The sequence below is a fragment of the Vanessa cardui genome, chromosome 6 (assembly GCF_905220365.1).
Source record: "Vanessa cardui chromosome 6, ilVanCard2.1, whole genome shotgun sequence".
Taxonomy (NCBI): domain Eukaryota; kingdom Metazoa; phylum Arthropoda; class Insecta; order Lepidoptera; family Nymphalidae; genus Vanessa; species Vanessa cardui.
In genome coordinates, this window is record NC_061128.1 from 11,214,968 (window position 1) to 11,232,959 (window position 17,992).

A 17,992-nucleotide genomic window follows, 5' to 3' on the forward strand; every position below is an offset into this window, starting at 1 on the left:
CTTTAAAGTAGGTATTAGATGCGATTAAACTCAATGTTTGTTTTTTTTTTACTTCTATGGCAAATATTAGATTTCATTCAGCCATTCGAGCGTGATTAAAACAAACAGCCAGAAACACGATCTTTTTCAATTTATTGTATTACAATTAAACAGGTAGATGGTGTGGAGCGTATGAATAAAATAATTTTAAGGAATATTTCGCTGAAGATAACATTGATGTCATTTCGTAAATCAGGTCACTCGTTCTCAGATCACGTCATATTCATTTTATGTACAACTAGCTGTGCCCGCGACTATGCACGCGTTTTAATTTAACAAACAAAATATTATTGTAGCCTAAGTTACTCCTTATTATATTAGTTATCTGCCAGTGAAAGTCCCGCCAACATCCAGCTGTTCCAGAGATTATCCGGAACAAACATACGGACAGAAAAATTGTAAAAAATGTTATTTTGGTATATGTACCGTTTATACATACATGTTTAATAAGATTCCATTACTTATTAATCCGGTTGCCTGACTTTTTAAAATAAATATACCTGATTAAAACGCATTTAATTCATAATATCATTGTAACGAACACACAGACTTATAAATTATAGTATTTGCGTTCCTTTTCACTTTTAATTTATTTTCATAATAAAATTATAGATAAGGAAAAAAAACAATTTCGATACAATTTATGTTTTCAAACCCGACTTTCAAATATTTCGATATTCATAATTTAATATAAACTTGTACTGTAATCTATGCTTCTATACTAATGTTTTAAATAAGTAAGCGAAAGTAACTGTTTCAGTCTGTTTGTCTGTCGCTAAATAACTTTTTGGAATTTGCTATAAAGTAAACTTGAGGTCTAAGGAAGGGGCATATAATAAGTAACCACAAAAGGGCACAAAATAAGTAACCCCTAAAGTACGAAAAAAGTAGCGGGCGTCAACTAACCATTCAGAATATCATTGCCTAGAGATAGAGATGAAGAAATCTAGTGGACATGGGTAATTCAACAATTTAAAAAAGAGCAAGGATCAAGATTTAACAAATTTAATGTAAAATAGCAACTGTATAATAAGTCATGACCTTTTGTCCAAAATAAAATCAAATCATTATTTTTTCTCAATTATCGTAAAGAATTTAATTAATTTTAATGACCCGGCCCGGGATTCGATGCCAGGACATCATAATCTGCTTATTACGAAAAGATAACACAGAAATCTAAACTTATATATCTGCTAGCTTGTTAGCGAGTCCGTTAATGACATTTTTTTTCCTGTTCGTCGACATTATGTGACTAGAAAGCAAAACTATTCGGATATTTATTTAGCGAATACAAATCCAAAACACCTTGCTCACCATATTGCTCGTTTTAAATAAACCAGTATATTATCCTTTTACGTAAGACTTTTTTTTTAATGTCAGTCTCAATTTTCTTAGACATTTTGATATCTGAGGTAGTAGGTCCTGTAATTCTCTAGCTGGGAACCGCGATATTGTATACGTTGGAATTTTACAATAAAGATATTGTTGCAGTCTAAGTAATTAAATCAGCTATCTAACTGTGAAAGTCTCATCAAAATCCAGTCCAGACGTTATAGAGATTAGCTGGCACAGACAAAATTGTAAAAATATATATTTGGCTGTAAGTACCGTGTATACCTACATACATTTAGTAAAAGGCGGTTATTTTAATATTACAAACAGACACTCCAATTTTATTATATGTATAGATTAGTAAGCCGCGGCTCCTCACGGATACAGTTACTTATTAAAAAATAATGTATATAAATAAAATCTATACCGTATTGCACTTAGGACCTTACCTTTCTAGCTCTAAAAAAGAAATTAAAAATGGATCATTACTTTCTGAAGTTATCCCCTATAGACAAACAAACATACGTCACCTCTTTATAATATTTGTATAGTTAAAATAAATCTGCGACCAGCGCAGCGGTTACACTGGCGTCACACTTGCATAGTTGTTTCAACTGCTTTTATTTTTATGGTTACTCTCCGCTCCGTTGGTAGCATATAGACTCACTTGATGGTAAGTGGTCACCACTACCCATAGATATAACTACTTTGCGAATCGTTAATCATTCGTCATATCACCGTAACCACATGTGATGATTTATGGCATATAACCCTAAATAACGACTAGAAAAAAGGAATTTTACTAGTTCTTGAGATAACTGTGTTAATCTTTACTCTTGTTCGCATATACCTTATTATAGTTACAAAAGTATTACTAAAATCAATAAAGTAAATAAGTTGATAAAATATTTAGCAATCACTACGATTTTTTATTCAAACGTCATTGATTGAAAAAATCCATACATATGATACTTAGTATAGTATTCGTCGCATTCCGTGACCATCAAATAATATAACCGAAATAGTGATGGAACAATTAATATTGACATAAAAGTATCGATTGATAAACATCATATGCGCACCGCACTACGATGTTGTGTGATTTGTGGCGAAAGCGCAAGGCAAAAATAACTGAACACGTGACGCGGGGCCGGAGAGCGCTGCACGCGCATAGCGCCGGCCTCCACACGCCGCGCGAAACGTGACCGCACGCACACTTACACAATGCACTGCTATAATCGCACGCGCTTGAACTTACGCACACAGCTGCATCGTCACAGCGCCGAGCGCTCACGTTCATATCGCCTGACTTGATGCCTGATTACCGGCTAGGGATTTTCTACATTCTGTAATCTAATATACCTAAGACGGTGATTTTTTAACACTGAAAATGTATACATATTAATGTAACAATGTTATTCCATATGTTTATCGCTCACACTTAATACATGTAGCATGTAGGCAATAAAAATTGTAAGCAACGTACAAAGTTAAAAAATATATCAAGGTTTTCCTTTTAACAGTGACTTGTGTCTTTAATTATGCTGGAAATACATGTGTTGCAATATTTATGACGTCTGTGCTGACACGTGCATTATTATTATAAAATCAACAATTAACGATAATTTTACACCTGTTTTGATAGTCACGACGATACACTGTATGGTGATTGAAATAATTTCGTTTGCTAAATCTACTGATTCTGAAATACAAATAGTATTTTACTATTGTAGGTAGAGACTGTATAACGTCATTGTAGTGACGTAGTTACGTTATTATAATCACCAAAGAAAAATTCCATTCATTTTCCGTTCATTTAATAAAAAACGTAGGTAGCCTGGTAGCTTGGCCACTTGATCATCGTTAATCGTCACTAGCACAGTGCGAAATTTTAAGTATCTCTGACATCGATTTGGGGCCTGAGACGCTTTATTTCTCGGTGTATTTATTTAAGTAAACCTGGCTCACTAACCTTCAAACTAGAACCCAACAATATGTGTTACTATTATATTAATAATGGATGGTAGTGCCTTAATGCCACATGCTAAATGTTCTCAATAAGCATGAGACAGACGGATGTAGGAATGTATTTAAAGCATGTATGAGAACGTGCGTCGCAGTTACATTAGCGAAATGATTCAACGGTTTTGTGTTCGTGTGTAGTTATTTGTAGTTTACACACTTATATAATCCGGTGCATGCGAATGTATCGCTAAATCTAATCTGAATGTATCATGACTTAGCTCTGATTTTATTACACCGATACAATTCGATTTATTGAATAGATCGATATCGATAACGATAAATGTAAAAATTTAACAGTGTTAAATTTTCGATAAATATTTCTGTTAATTCTTTTTTTCATCATCATTTCATCATCAGAAATAAAAAAATCGTATAAAAATTGCCAGCTTTATCACTTAATCCAAAAACTGATAATGATCGCTTGTAAATTTGTAATTTAAACTTCTTTGTATATATCTATGCATTAAAAAAAAAGGTTAATTAAAACAATATACAATCGGCAAAGATATCGAGTTATAAGATTCGAATCTCTTATTCATGCGGTGTTTTGGGCCATGGAATAATGCTCCTATAAACAAAAAAAATTTTTTTTTTTAATTTGTTTTATCAACTAAGTGATCGAGGACTATCCAAAAATAAGGCCAATTGATAACCTCCTTCGACTAAAAATAACGTAAATTAAAAACTGGGATGCGCTAAAGCTCGTACTCATTTTAAACAAAATGGCTGCCATAGCTCATTTTAGAGTTCTAAAATCAGAGATGGCTCAGTGCTGATTACAAAGTTTGCTAGAGCTAGAGATTAATTTTATGTTCAGTATTCGGCACCGAATATTCATATTCAATGGAATATTTTGCTATTAAAAAAGTTCATTAAGACTGCGTGATTAACATTAGTTAGATAACTAATGCGTCACAATAATTTGCATCAACCTCAAATGCAGTAAGTATTTTAGAGTTAACCGTATTATTAAAAGGATACATCTCTAGATTTAAATGCAACCCACACATTTTACTTTAGTTGTACTTTAAATGTACCTACCGGAATAATATCTATATATTCGATAATTTTCTTCACTTATCGTGATAAAGAAATTCAAAAAAAATTTTTTTCGAATTGAATAACGTAATAACAGATTAAAAAGCTAATAATGGGAAAAATTGATTGATATCATCTGTCATTTTTTTTTAAATAATACTATACGTTTATTTACATAGTTCATAGAAATTAATTAATAATTGATTTTTTTTTACGCGTATGATTATTTTATAAATGGATTATGAAATCACTTATACTGATTGGTTGATTATGTTTATTTATTCTGTATTTGGAAAACATATCCCGGGAAATACTCTTAATTATGTCCGTGCAATACCGAGGCGGATTGTTGAAATAGGATTACCAGAATCTACAAAAATACCGCACACATCATATACTGACAGAAGTGAAAAGGCATAAGGACCAAACGTATGTTACAAATATATAAAAATTATAAAAAAAAACGTTACAATTTAAATTTCAAATTGATCTTCAAGATTCGGAATCTTGGGATTTAAATAAAAGTAGCCTATGCAAATGCAACAACTTATTTCCAAAAAAAAAAAACTACAACCATTACATTTGTTTTAGCACTGACCACATTAAAAGCTGGTATATTCGAGTGAGTAGACATGGCAACCCTGTTAGCAAATGATTATAAAAATCAAGCCCATTTATTAAACACGGTTTCAGAAACCTTGCGTATGGTCATTGTCCTTTTCAATGTCAAAGATTAGACACAGACACGTGTAGCCGACGATAGCTTGGCTGAACATCAAAATAGAATCACGTGTTCATAAACACATTAATACGTTTAATTAAACGTTACAAGCTTATATTCGCTATAGTTAAACGTATTAAACAGCTTACCTTTCATTTTCAAATTTACAACAAAGAGGTTTCATATTTATACTAACAAATCTTATTTGATCAAAGAACAAACGAAATAAAAAAGTAAAAAAAAAAATTGTCTCATTATTTAAACTTCATGTTCGCTTAAATATTGTCTTGGTTCCGTCACGAGATCCCAAGCAACTGTACTGTCAAATATTTATTTTGAGACCTAACTAATCTTTTTTTTTTATTAATCTTTATGGCACAAATAAAACATGTACAAAGGGCGGACTTAACGCTATAACAGCATTTTCTGCCAGCCAACCCAGAGTAGTCAGTAGAATGTGCACAGAAGTTAAAGAAAAATTTAAAATATATACATAGCAATAGATGCCTATAATGCTTATATATATAATCTTGATGGTTTTTGACGTTAATGATTTGTATAGTCGAGTTTTTATAACCTCTTACAATCGTCACTGGTCTCCTGATCTGTAAGCAAAGTATTCATCGAGATTATTTTATGACCTCTGACCTCATCTGCTTTACATTTTCTATGACATGTTCTTATAGCATAGTAAAACATAAGACATATATTAATATGATGTACAAACATTGTTCGCCAAATTATAAGAAAATCGGGAATTTATTTTATCCATTGCACGAAATATATATCTATACCTTCAAACAAGGAAAACATTCAATAGTCACGTAGTGTATATACTATCTCATATGAACAGTCTGTATATAAACGGAAAATGCGTCAAATTTATAAAGCCCCTCGGTTTTCAACGTCTGAGCTTAATAAGGAAGCAATCACAATGCCATTGTGATAACCTCTAAACTCGAAACTCACATCAGAACACGAATCTGAATGATCAGGAATAAATACGCGATATTACCTTTAAAAGACTATTACATATATGGCTATAGCCGTTCAAAACTTCATGAAAATCAATTAGATAGTCATTTGACTACTAATTGTTAGTAGTGCGAAAAGAAGACTTAATGTGACAGTAGTTACTTTTTCTTTTATTTCTCTGTTAACAATGTTGTTTTTTCCGTAAATAACTGTTATATAAATAGGAAAAGGTCATATTAATAATTTTACCGTTAATTTCTTTTTTTCAAAGGTTTCTCATCAAGTTCATTTTTCTTTTGTTGTTTGTAAAAGAAATTTTATATGAGTTCGCAAACCTTATGTTACGTGTACTGGTATATTTTCATGATTTCGCTTATGGTGGGGCTTCGTTCAGACTCGTCTGAGAGGGTTCTACTTACTCACCAACTTTTCTCAAGGCAAACGAAAACACTGTATTATATTTCGGTTTAAGTGTCTATCCGTGTAATTAACAGACTTATTCCATTATTAGTAATAATTGCTTAAGTGTAGTGTTTAAGAAGCTGGAGAATATCATATCGCTAAGGGCTTATGTACTAACTAAACTTTTTCCTAAACAAAGACTTTTCGGTTGCGTTTTTGCAGGTACAGAGGATATTAAATGATATACTCATGTCCTCATTTGGAGGTGAGAGACACTGAATTCTCAGCATCAAGCTTTTCAATAGTGCGGTTTTGTTAAGCGGTATTATCTCTCATAAAGCAAGTTTTAAAATCCTAGTTGAAAGAAAATTTGTGTAATTAAATTTTAGTATTATCGACAGTTATCCGAGTTAATTGATATCGATACACGAGTTTGATACTTCAAACCCTAATCACTGCGTGTTAGGTTATCCATTTTTCATTCGAATTTGTATTTTATTCAAAGGGAATAAGTTTCATTATAGCGTAGCAAAATGAATCAGTCTCGTCATAGACGTGACTATATTATACACGTTGACCTTAGATTTCTAAGCCAAAGCTATATTATAAGCAGAAGTGATCTTGGCTGTTGGCCTAGGTTATGTTTAAATGCAATTTATGCGTCTAGCAATATAAATTTAACGTTTGTAATAATTTTAATTACCAGTAGTACACTACTAACATTGTAGCGTCGTGTGTTTAATTATACTGAATAAAAGTAGTAACAATTAGTTAGACTACTCGTTAGTCTATCATCTATTAAGATTTACTGTAACTACCGACATTTTTTATAAGTATATGAATATAAAATACAAAATTTTAACTGTTGTATTTTTAAACAAATGTCCAGTAGTATGCATACTACTGTGAATAATATGTTTCAAATGCGGAATTTCGTAAAGTTGTGACGATAATGCTCGAAATCCAAGAACATATTATATACAATCCATTATCTCCAATTTTACCCCCAAGGTCGAAAAAACTACCTAAATGAGTGAAATTTGTCACAATGCACTCCCAGTATGAGTGAGCCAAATTTTATCATAATCGATTCAATGGTTTGACAGTGATAGCGTATTTATAATTTTAGTACAGATCATATAAAAACAACATCATGTGATAAATGTTAATACAATAATATATGAGTTACAGTAATTCGTGAATCATAGGATTGTGATAAGACTATCGCTTCAAGCAGTGTGGAATGGTGAAATAAAAAAAGATGTTGCATAATTCTATGTCTACTATATTTAAACACTAGCGATCCGCCCCGGCTTTACACGGGTGCAATATAATAATATAATACCATAAAAAAAAGTTCTATAGTATAATTTCCATGTATTATATAAAAATACTTCCTCTCGAATCACTCTATTAAAAAAACACATCAAAATCCGTTGTGCAATGTTAAAGATCTAATCATATATAGGGACAGACAACGGTAAGCGACTTTGTTTTATATTATGTAATTATACAAAATTTTATACGATTAGACAAATTAGCAACCAACATGGTTGCAACTATGTATGGATGTTTGACAGGATACAAATTATTATGTCGAAATCTGAAAATAAATAGCTATCGGTCCATCACGTATTTAAATAAATGTATAACATTTTATATATAGATTATGAAACAAATTTTAGAGCTTCTTCTGTTTCAAGTCATGACATATAAATTAAATTGTATTTATTTAATTTAAGAATTAAATGTCAAAGAAATTCATCATTACATTACATAGCATAAAACAAAGTCGCGTCTGTCTGTTTGTCCCTGTGTATGATTAGATGATAGGTGTGATCTTTAAAATTGCACAACGGACTTTTAATGCGATTTTTTTAAATAGAGTGATACTAGAGAAATCTTTATATGTATAATAAATGCACAAGATGGCAGAGAAACATTGATCATATTAGAGGTTTTTAATGTAATGTCGTAAATAAAATAATTTCTTGCGCTTTAATTGCAAACGCTGGCTGAACCCTACGAGATCAATATAATGTACTAAGGTACACCTTAAAAAGGTTTTCAAACGAAGTCCGGGATTGTATATGTCTATCTCTTATTGATTACCGACACTAACCTTCTTTATCCTTTACTTATTACGAGAAAAAAATAGCTTATTTCAGAACCGATTTTGAGAAATTCATCGTTAATCCTTATCCAATAAAGTATCAAAAACATTGTTTATTTTATATAGATAAATAGAGCCCTTTGGATATTTAAATTAATTGAATATTTTCGAAGATATTACAGATTTAAAATGGAGGAACAAAGCGGGTTGAATTGTTACCGACAAAAAGCTAAGAACTTTGTATGTATAATATATGTATAATGACATTCTGTAGTATGATTTGCGTCAGTATTGCACACAGCGAAGACGGGGCGGGTCGCTAGTAGTAGTATAAAATAAACTATGTATGTAAAGGAAAGGAACAACTTCGAACAACTTTTTATAAGAACTTTCGAAGGCTTCAAATCGATTACCTCCGTTTGTGGAAAATTTTATCTTTGGCGCTGGGTTTCACTCAATCGAAAACACTAAAATTAATTTTATTTTCATATTTTAATTATAATTTGTTGTAAAAAAGATAACTTCACTGTACCGGTGTAACAAATTATAGTCTTATTTTTGTAAGCATCGTTTGATTAATATTAAATGAAATTCAACTATTTTTCGATCTGCAAGTTTTTATATATAATTAAAGTAGGTACCATTTCACAATATTAGTGCCTTATATAATCTGTAATTAATCTGCTACTAATATTTCATTACATGTTCCTCACACCGTCTCGTCCTAACGCTTGATTTAATTAAAGCCGTAGATGTTACATTATTTTATGACATAGATTATAAACAATATTTTGTCTTACACCTAACTATCAACTAAAAACGATTGTTACAAAAAATATCACGAAATAATATAACCAATATTACGTAATTGGTGTAAACAGGTATATATAGGTAGTTTCAAAAATTAAAATTGACAAGTAAAACCTTTGCGCAATAATCATGAATATCCTGTCATGTGCATTCTGTGGATTTGGCCGTGTGTGTGGCGTCGGGCTTTATAATATGGCCGTTATCATATTGATTACGTCACAAAAACGGCATTTTAGCGTTCGGCTCGCGGCGCGTCGCTCCGTGTTCGACAACGTGACTTCTTAGCACGTGTCACACCACGCCGCGCCGCGCCCGCCGATATTTATTCGGCCTTTCGTTTTCTTTTTAATCTATGCTTGTGACGAAAGTAATCTACTAGTCATGATGATGATGGTATCAAATCTACATTGATTGTTATTGGTATAAATGCATTCTTTATGTTTATTATTTGGTAGAAATAATATTGTTATAAATATATTTTTAATTTACAACTAAAAAAAACATTGCAAAATGACGGACCATTATCGCATTTTGCTAAGAAATTTCTAGCTCTACACGAAGATTGGTTTAATACACACCTATATAATATAATACACATTTATCTTTGCAATGCCTAAAACTTTGTAGGAAACATTTTCCTCTAACTATCAATATTTATTTAAATAACCGTGAAAAACATAATATTTTTATTCGTTTGATCTTGAAAATATTTGCGAACCATATTTGATTTCAGCACAAGGATACCGAAATCCAGACCAATCTAAAGTATAGGGTTATCGGAAGTACATTCAAAACATTTTTTGTTATTAAACATGTAAAGAATACAACAAAACGAATTTAGCATTTCTCACAATGCCTAGCGTTTTGTTCTTGACGTTATCGCATCCGCCTGACCTCAAAAAACCACTCACGTGATGCCCGCTGTTTACTGTTCATAATTTTATATCAACGTCTTTATTTTATTGCTACTTGCGATTGGCGATGGTGACGCGTGAGTGTTCAGTCGAGCCCTTTTTCGATCAATAGACACGTCTACAATAGGGTAGAATACTTTTATACTACGATATAAGACGATATCCTAATATTATATAGGAATATAGTGTATTTCATTGAGACCATATGAAAAAATAATACATCATAGCTCCTAAGACATCTTTTAATACTTTATACTCTATTTTACTATACTTATACATTATAAACATACTTTTTACTTCTACACAACGTAAACAAATTAATTTTATAAGTTATTGATTTTTGCTTTATAAATGTAGTGGTAGTTTGTAAGCACATTGCACTTTGTTTGGCAAAATAAAGTATGATTTTATTTTACCAAACAGTTGTTTTTTTTTTCATTTTTCTGTCAAGGATTTTACGTGTATGTAAATAGATAATATTTTCAAAAATAGAATATCTTTAAATTGTCCTACCTAACTAAATGTGGATTTTAAAAGTAGGTATATGGCTTTTATTATATCTTTGTCAGAGCGATATTAATGTTACGACAGCAGTAAGTAGACACGGGCTTGTTACTTTTAAATTAAATAACGTGACACGATCTTAGTGAGATTTGCGTTCACGTTAACAATATCATTATATAAAAGTATTTTTCATCCCATTTTTATGTCAAATAACATTCAAGAATTGAACAAAATGAAATACAAACGTTATTGTGTTTTGTAAACAAGCGTTTACTGTTCATAATATACTGTGTAACAGATAATTAAAAAATAATGAAAAAAATAACACAGATTCCAATCTACATAAGATCTGAAAATGCGTAGTTTTTTATTTTAAATATGATTTCTGGTAATTAACAAGTTGCGAAGGGATCGATTACTTTCTTATATAACAAATATAATGTAAATAAGGTTATAAAACAAATGATTTTATTATCTGTGTTTACAATCGTGCAATCACAGGTGTTCATGCATATAATGCCTTCGATTTTTTTTTTCCTTTGCTAGACGAAACAAAAATAGACCAATGAGGTTGGCCGAAACCTTGCGTAAGGCTGCGTGATCTAACGGCCTGATTAATAATTAATCTAATATATCTAGATCGAGAATTTTATCAACAGACGGTTTGACATAAGATGGGTTGGACATGTTTGGATTCTAAATCACAAATTAAGGCAATCAATCTTTTGTACGAATACAATAATATGTATTTCAGTAAATTTTATCACTCGATCTTGATTAACAAGAGTAAAGTTATGATGACAGATTAAAAAACGATGTAAGTGCATACATACATATCATAGATCGGCATTAATTTCGGGATACATAATATAATATTAATTTCAGCATTAATATGTTATAATTAAAGTTTAATGATATCGGGATATTTACCACGTTTTTTTTTTTTGTTCGGTAGAGCTCGATATTTCGACATTATCTACGAATATCTTGTTCATGAGACACGGAACAAAAATAAAAAGCATGGTAAATATCCCGAAATCAATAACTTAAATAATAATTATAACCACATTAATTTAAAATTATGTTATAAGTTTTATAAATAAAATTTGTCTTATTAAATTAAATTTTAAAACATCATATTATTGAAATGAAACTTATTCGGTCGCGTTGTGAGGGTAATTTCAAGGTCGAGTTCGAGTGAATTCTTTTATGACGCAAAAAGGTTTCACTTCTGTCACGTGTACTGACTTGCACGCGCCTTCATCGACGTTTTTGTATATACAAAGCTGTTTATAAATGTTTCTTTGATTTGACGAGATCTAACACTATTAAAAAAAAAGATATATATACTATGCAACATCACACATCGTGTTTTTTATAATTGGATAAAATTAAGGAGCACTAATAGGCATTTAGTGAAGTTCTTAATATGACACATGTGTAATCTATCTGTTATGTAATCCAAATTATTGATGAATGCCAAATGTATTTGTTAATTGAAGTTATTAATAGACAACTCGTTTCAGACGCATAATATCACGTTTGATCTAGATACGTCATTGAATACGCACTTAAAGAAATGGTTCGATACGAGAGGTGAGTTTCATTTAATGATATATAAAGACGATTTCTATAAACAATTTTGTTGCTGTGAATCTCTTGCAAAAAAAGTGTCATTAACGAAAATATATAGATTGTTTAGTTTTTAAAACGAGAAATGTTTTAAAACTTTGGAAAGCAATTGGAGTGTAAAAGTTACTAAAAGTCATCAGTAAATTTGATTTTTCGATAACCCTGCACTGTGAATGTCATAAACTATTGGTAACAGGATTCTTAAAAAAACATCTATAAACTAATGTATCGCAATGTGGCTTACAAAAACAATAAAATAACTAAAAATTAATTATAACTAAATTAAGCTATAATTTAAGTGGTATTGTGCCCAGTGATACATTTTCGAGTTATAAGCTCAAGAGGTGGTGTAGTATATAGCTAACTGCATTTTGCAGTAATAATTCAGTATGCAACATAAACATAAATATAATAATGTACGTATTAAGTACTTATTTTAATAGATATAATTTTTTTATATGTAATTGGTAGAAGAGCATAAAACGAATAAAATTTTCTCGATACAGGAAAATCATTCGTTCATTTCCACAAAATCTAAGGCAGTCATTAGCGATTGTCTTATAAAATCTTGATTAAAAATTACTAAATTACAAATCGTTCTCGAACTTAGTACATTTTCTTTTACGAAAGACCTCATCTCCTGTAGCTGGTCACGGGTACTTCAATGTTTCTTAAATCAGTCGTAATCTCTCCGTTGAGACGCAAGGACTACGGTGGTAATTCGCGCTTTATAATATAAATATACCATCGTGCGTAATATAAACTCATCGAAATATTGTGGAGTATGTGCAACAAGAAAAAATCGTTGTTATAGTATTGCTTTACACGATCTTTGGGAGAACAAGCTTCAAAATATCGTTTATGATAAGGGCGCGCGATAAGTTGATTTTTTGGTGACTAGGTACGATTGCATGCAGGTAATTGTTTTGAATTTTTTTTGGATTGTTTGGTTTAATTGGTTTTTGATAGTTATACTCCAGATACCGAATAAGAGCTTGGCCATAAAGTGACTTTGACTTTGACCGTCACGACACATGCATGTGTATAAATAATATAGATCGTTTCGAATGTTTTATTTTTTTTATATTTTTTATCACTTTTATAACTAACATGTATTACTAAAAGGTAGTCATTACGATTTGATTACCATTTAGATATGCATAATGATAAATACCGAAATGATAATTGACCCAGCAGGACATACCACGACTCTCGTCTATTATTTTGTTTTTTAAATATATTGTTTTAAAATATAATAACATTGGTATATAACACAGGTAATCAAACATGGTCGGTCGATAAAGTTTATGAGAATTATGCTAATTTAAAAATAATGAATGTCTTAATCGAATCTGGGCTATAGATAATATTAAAGTATTGCATTTAAATACAGCTCTATCTGAGCTCTACGGATCTTACGTATGACATAAATTATTCAATCAAGAAACTTGTTTTCGTTGGATCAGTCGCTGTCACGTTTCGGGCGGCACACGTGACGCGTGACGTCACAGTCCTGCAGATGTACAGTCACAGTAGGAAAACCTTCGTCAGTTTTTAAGTACATTCCTTTATCAAGTCGTACACTCTTAGTACCTTATGAAACTAAAGCACTAAATTGACAACTGCATATAAAATTAACCTTACATAGTATGATAACTTGTTTCTAAATGGTGTAACATCTTTGGACTACGTATAGTTTTTCTTCTCTCTATCTTTTTAATGGCGTAATTACTCATTACAAATTTCAATTACATATGATATCTTCTACTAAATTGGCAAAATATGGCTGTTAGTATCATATACATATTCTCGATCGGTAAAGCAGATTATTTCTCATACTGAGCACACGAAGATAGATCTTAAGGTGACGAACCTTTTCTTACCCCGACTGTACCTACCTACATGCATGAATACTCATTCAGTTAAACTTTATTCCTGCACATTAAATATGTCTTATCTAGAACGTGCTTTATATGAAAATATTGAAACGTTTATATATTTTTTTATTTTGTGATTTAAGAAGATTTACGTGCTTATGTAATGTGAACGGAAAATACGCATTTTAATGGTTTCAATTTTTATAATGAATTAAAATTTTCATTCTTATTTAGTTTCGAAATGAAACTTCTTAGGCCGCGTTTCGATTTTATCAATAAGTAAGTGGACGAGCATTGAGGGTAAAATAAGGACGCAACTGTTTGCATCGTTAGACATTTCTTTACATAAGAGAGAAGTAAGATATCACGTTGAAAGAGAAAGAAAGAGAGGTCTATATTTATTATTATTATTTATTTTTTAACTCGTTCCCTCATTTTATTATGGTTTTATGTTACGGCAAAATTGTAATTAGATAAACCAATGATATTCTAATAAACAGATAAGTTATACCCATACTAAGACAACAGAAAAAAGTGTGCCGCGCCGGGGACCGTTTACTTTAGTTTATTTTTACATTTCGTTAAAAGTAAAAAGGAAAGCTTGATAAAAACAATAAGTAAAAGGGATAACTAGACGTTTTAATTACGCAAAACGTATTACTACGTAATTATGATGTATTATAACGTATTACTACGTAAAACGACTAAAGGCACACGTCTCAATTAGGACGTTTTCTAGTCTCCACTTTTTGCGCGTTAATAACATTGGTTTCTTAAATTAGTATGACTCACTTGGTGGGCAGTGCTTTGTTCAATTCTGCCTAGGTATATTCTACCACCAAACAGTAATACTCTAAAGTGTAAACAAGACAGCTTTTAAAATGCCTAAAAACAATTCAAGCCCATTTAGTTTTTAAATTTGAGTTTATTGTGATACTAACTACATTTAAAAATTTCAAATTGTATTTCCCGATTGATTAATAATACACAGTCCAATATTTTCGAGTTTAAAGATTTTGGTATGTGTATTTTTGGGACAAACTACGTATCAATATTTTTGGAATTTGACCTCTTGTGAGAACACAAAACGGGCAACGAGTAAAAAATGTTCATAGTATTAAATATACGTACCTATACATAATTTGTACGAAAACTAAGATTTCCCCACCAGTAGGTGGTCCGTATATATGTTATGTTATACAATATATTTGTACAAACACTTTTTAATATGGCGGCGTTCGCAGCTAAACTCTCTGTACAGGTAATTCCCCCGATATCGTTCGGGAGATTAGCTTCATAGAACACAGTATTATATTACAAAGATAATAATTAAAAAGAATCTCGTTCTTGCGAAGTCAACAAGTGCGCCTTTCGTTCAACCTACGCCATCTTGTTTTTCAAAATAGTTTAAATATAATCTATAAAAGATAAAATTAGAATTTTGATTTATTATTAATACCGGGTAGGTACCAAACAACAGTAGGTGGTATTATTCCGCTTTGAAGGTTGTGTGAGCCAGTGTAACTACAGGCACAAGGGACATAACATCTTAGTTCCTAAGGTTGGTGGCGCATTGGCGATGAAAGGAATGGTTAATATCTATGGGCGGTGGTGACCACTTACCATCAAGGTATGCCCGTATGCTTATCCGCCAATAAAAAAGCAAAGCAAAATAAACAACTTCGACATTGAATTGACTCGTTATCATAGATCGAGATCTTGAATAATAATCTTTGATATTGCATTATGGATTTGTGAAAAAATGGCGCTGAATATCGACAAAGTTTTTATCGGAACTCGGTTTATCTAAAGACCGGCGACCCGCCCCGGCTACGCACGGGTGCAATGCTGATACTAAATATACATATATACTACTATTGTTTATTTACATAATCACTTTAAAAACTAAAAATTATCAGTGTTTTTCTTCTATATTGTGCATGTATTATATACAAAAACCTTACTCTCGATTCACTCTATCTTTTAAAAGAAACCGCATCAAAATTCGTTGTGTAATTTGAAAGATCTAAGCATACATAGAGACTGACAGCGGTAAGCGACTTTGTTTTATACTATGCAATGATACTTATAATAATCAAGAACTGTCTGTAGTTCATAATATGGCAGAGTTATAAGGGAAGCGTATGAAATATGCAAATTTAAACTTGTTGAACATTTTTTCTTATTAGGTTATAAAGCGTGCAACTTCAAATGGCTGTTAAAAAGAGATAGCTAAGCAACGAAACCGCCATTGTTTGTCTTCAATTGTTTGTCTAATCGTTGTTGTGGAAACTGTCTCTTCCGACTTCGTCCGGGTGAAGTAAAACTTTTATTTACGTCCATATTTCCGCACTTTCTCTCGTATCCAACCACTCAGGAGATAGGTCACAAAATATATACATACATACACACATACATACAAAAGATTTATTTGTATCTAAGTACAGTATTTTGTATATTTTTCTCGAAATTATCACGTAATTATATTGAATGAAATAAATCGGTTTTTAGTGGGATTTGGTGGTAGAAATTGTATGGCAATTTGCCTACCTAAAATTAATTCTTTAAGATATAATTGTTTCCTACCTATACATATAAGAAGTTGTCTTTTGACTCTTTCAATCTTGGTGATCTAAAAAATGACACTGGCTCAATTGTTGTCCCAAAATGCATGTGTAGATAAATCATTATGTATTCGAAGGTTTCGTTTGTCTAGTGGCTAGATTCAAACACCTGTTCGGTACAATAATATTACAGATTTTTTCAGACGAGAAATTCTTAGTAACGACAGCTCAACATGAAAAGAATAAACGTCATTAAGTGTCATGTAAATGTCATGATTGGGAATTTAAGTTGTGACTGATAGAGTAACAGCCACTTGTAATTATAATACTAACAAATAAAATAGATAAACAGAATAATTAGAATTACATTATTTGAGATAATGAGAGATTCCATTCGGGATGTTTTTTAATAAAGTTCGTAAACTTACAGTTGCTTTAAAGTATGTTCATAATAATATTCCCGCTATAATATTATTAATCTTTTGGAAAGAAATTCTGAAAATCTTTCTTTACATAAGAGGAGGAAAAGTAAACTAAAAACACTAAGTTTACGACTTAACAAAGTTAATAGATCCTTCTTGGGGCACGGTATTCGTTTCTATAATAAGATTTGTAAGTTGGTATATAAAAAAGGTATATCCAAAAAGTCATTAACAAATAAGGTGCATTACTCATTACAAGATTATATTACTGATAAAGGAGCGTGGATTTAATATTTTTATTTTTTATATAAAGATATATATTAGGTTACATATAAAATTAACGTTTTGTCATACTGACCACTTTGATCTGAATTATCTCCTCCTTGGTTAAGAATTCCAAATTTAAATTTATATATTCATATAGCTACTACATTTGAGTTTTTAAAACAGTGTCATTTGTTTTTCCTCATTATTTTTTTCTTTGGCGTCGCTTATTACTGCAAAAATATTAACAATCGGTTTATTTACGAGTACGAGTTCTACCGTGGCACCAGTGCTGCAGAAAACGCTTGAGCGGTTATGGGTGACGGTGCTGGTATAGCAAAAAAAAGACCAAATATTTAA

At 31.1% G+C, this 17,992-nt stretch overlaps 1 protein-coding gene across 8 annotated transcripts in view; it reads left to right on the top strand.

The window, feature by feature from the left end:
• Positions 1-17,992, top strand: part of LOC124530209 (transcription factor cwo) — a 37,945-nt gene that overhangs the window by 971 nt on the left and 18,982 nt on the right. Inside the window, exon 1 of one of the 8 annotated variants that reach the window (XM_047104254.1) lies at positions 13,190-13,422. The exons of the other annotated variants lie outside the window; for them this stretch is intronic. The gene's annotated coding sequence lies outside the window, so the exon portion shown is untranslated. Of the gene's footprint in view, positions 1-13,189; positions 13,423-17,992 lie in introns of those variants that run through there. 8 annotated transcript variants of the gene reach the window in all.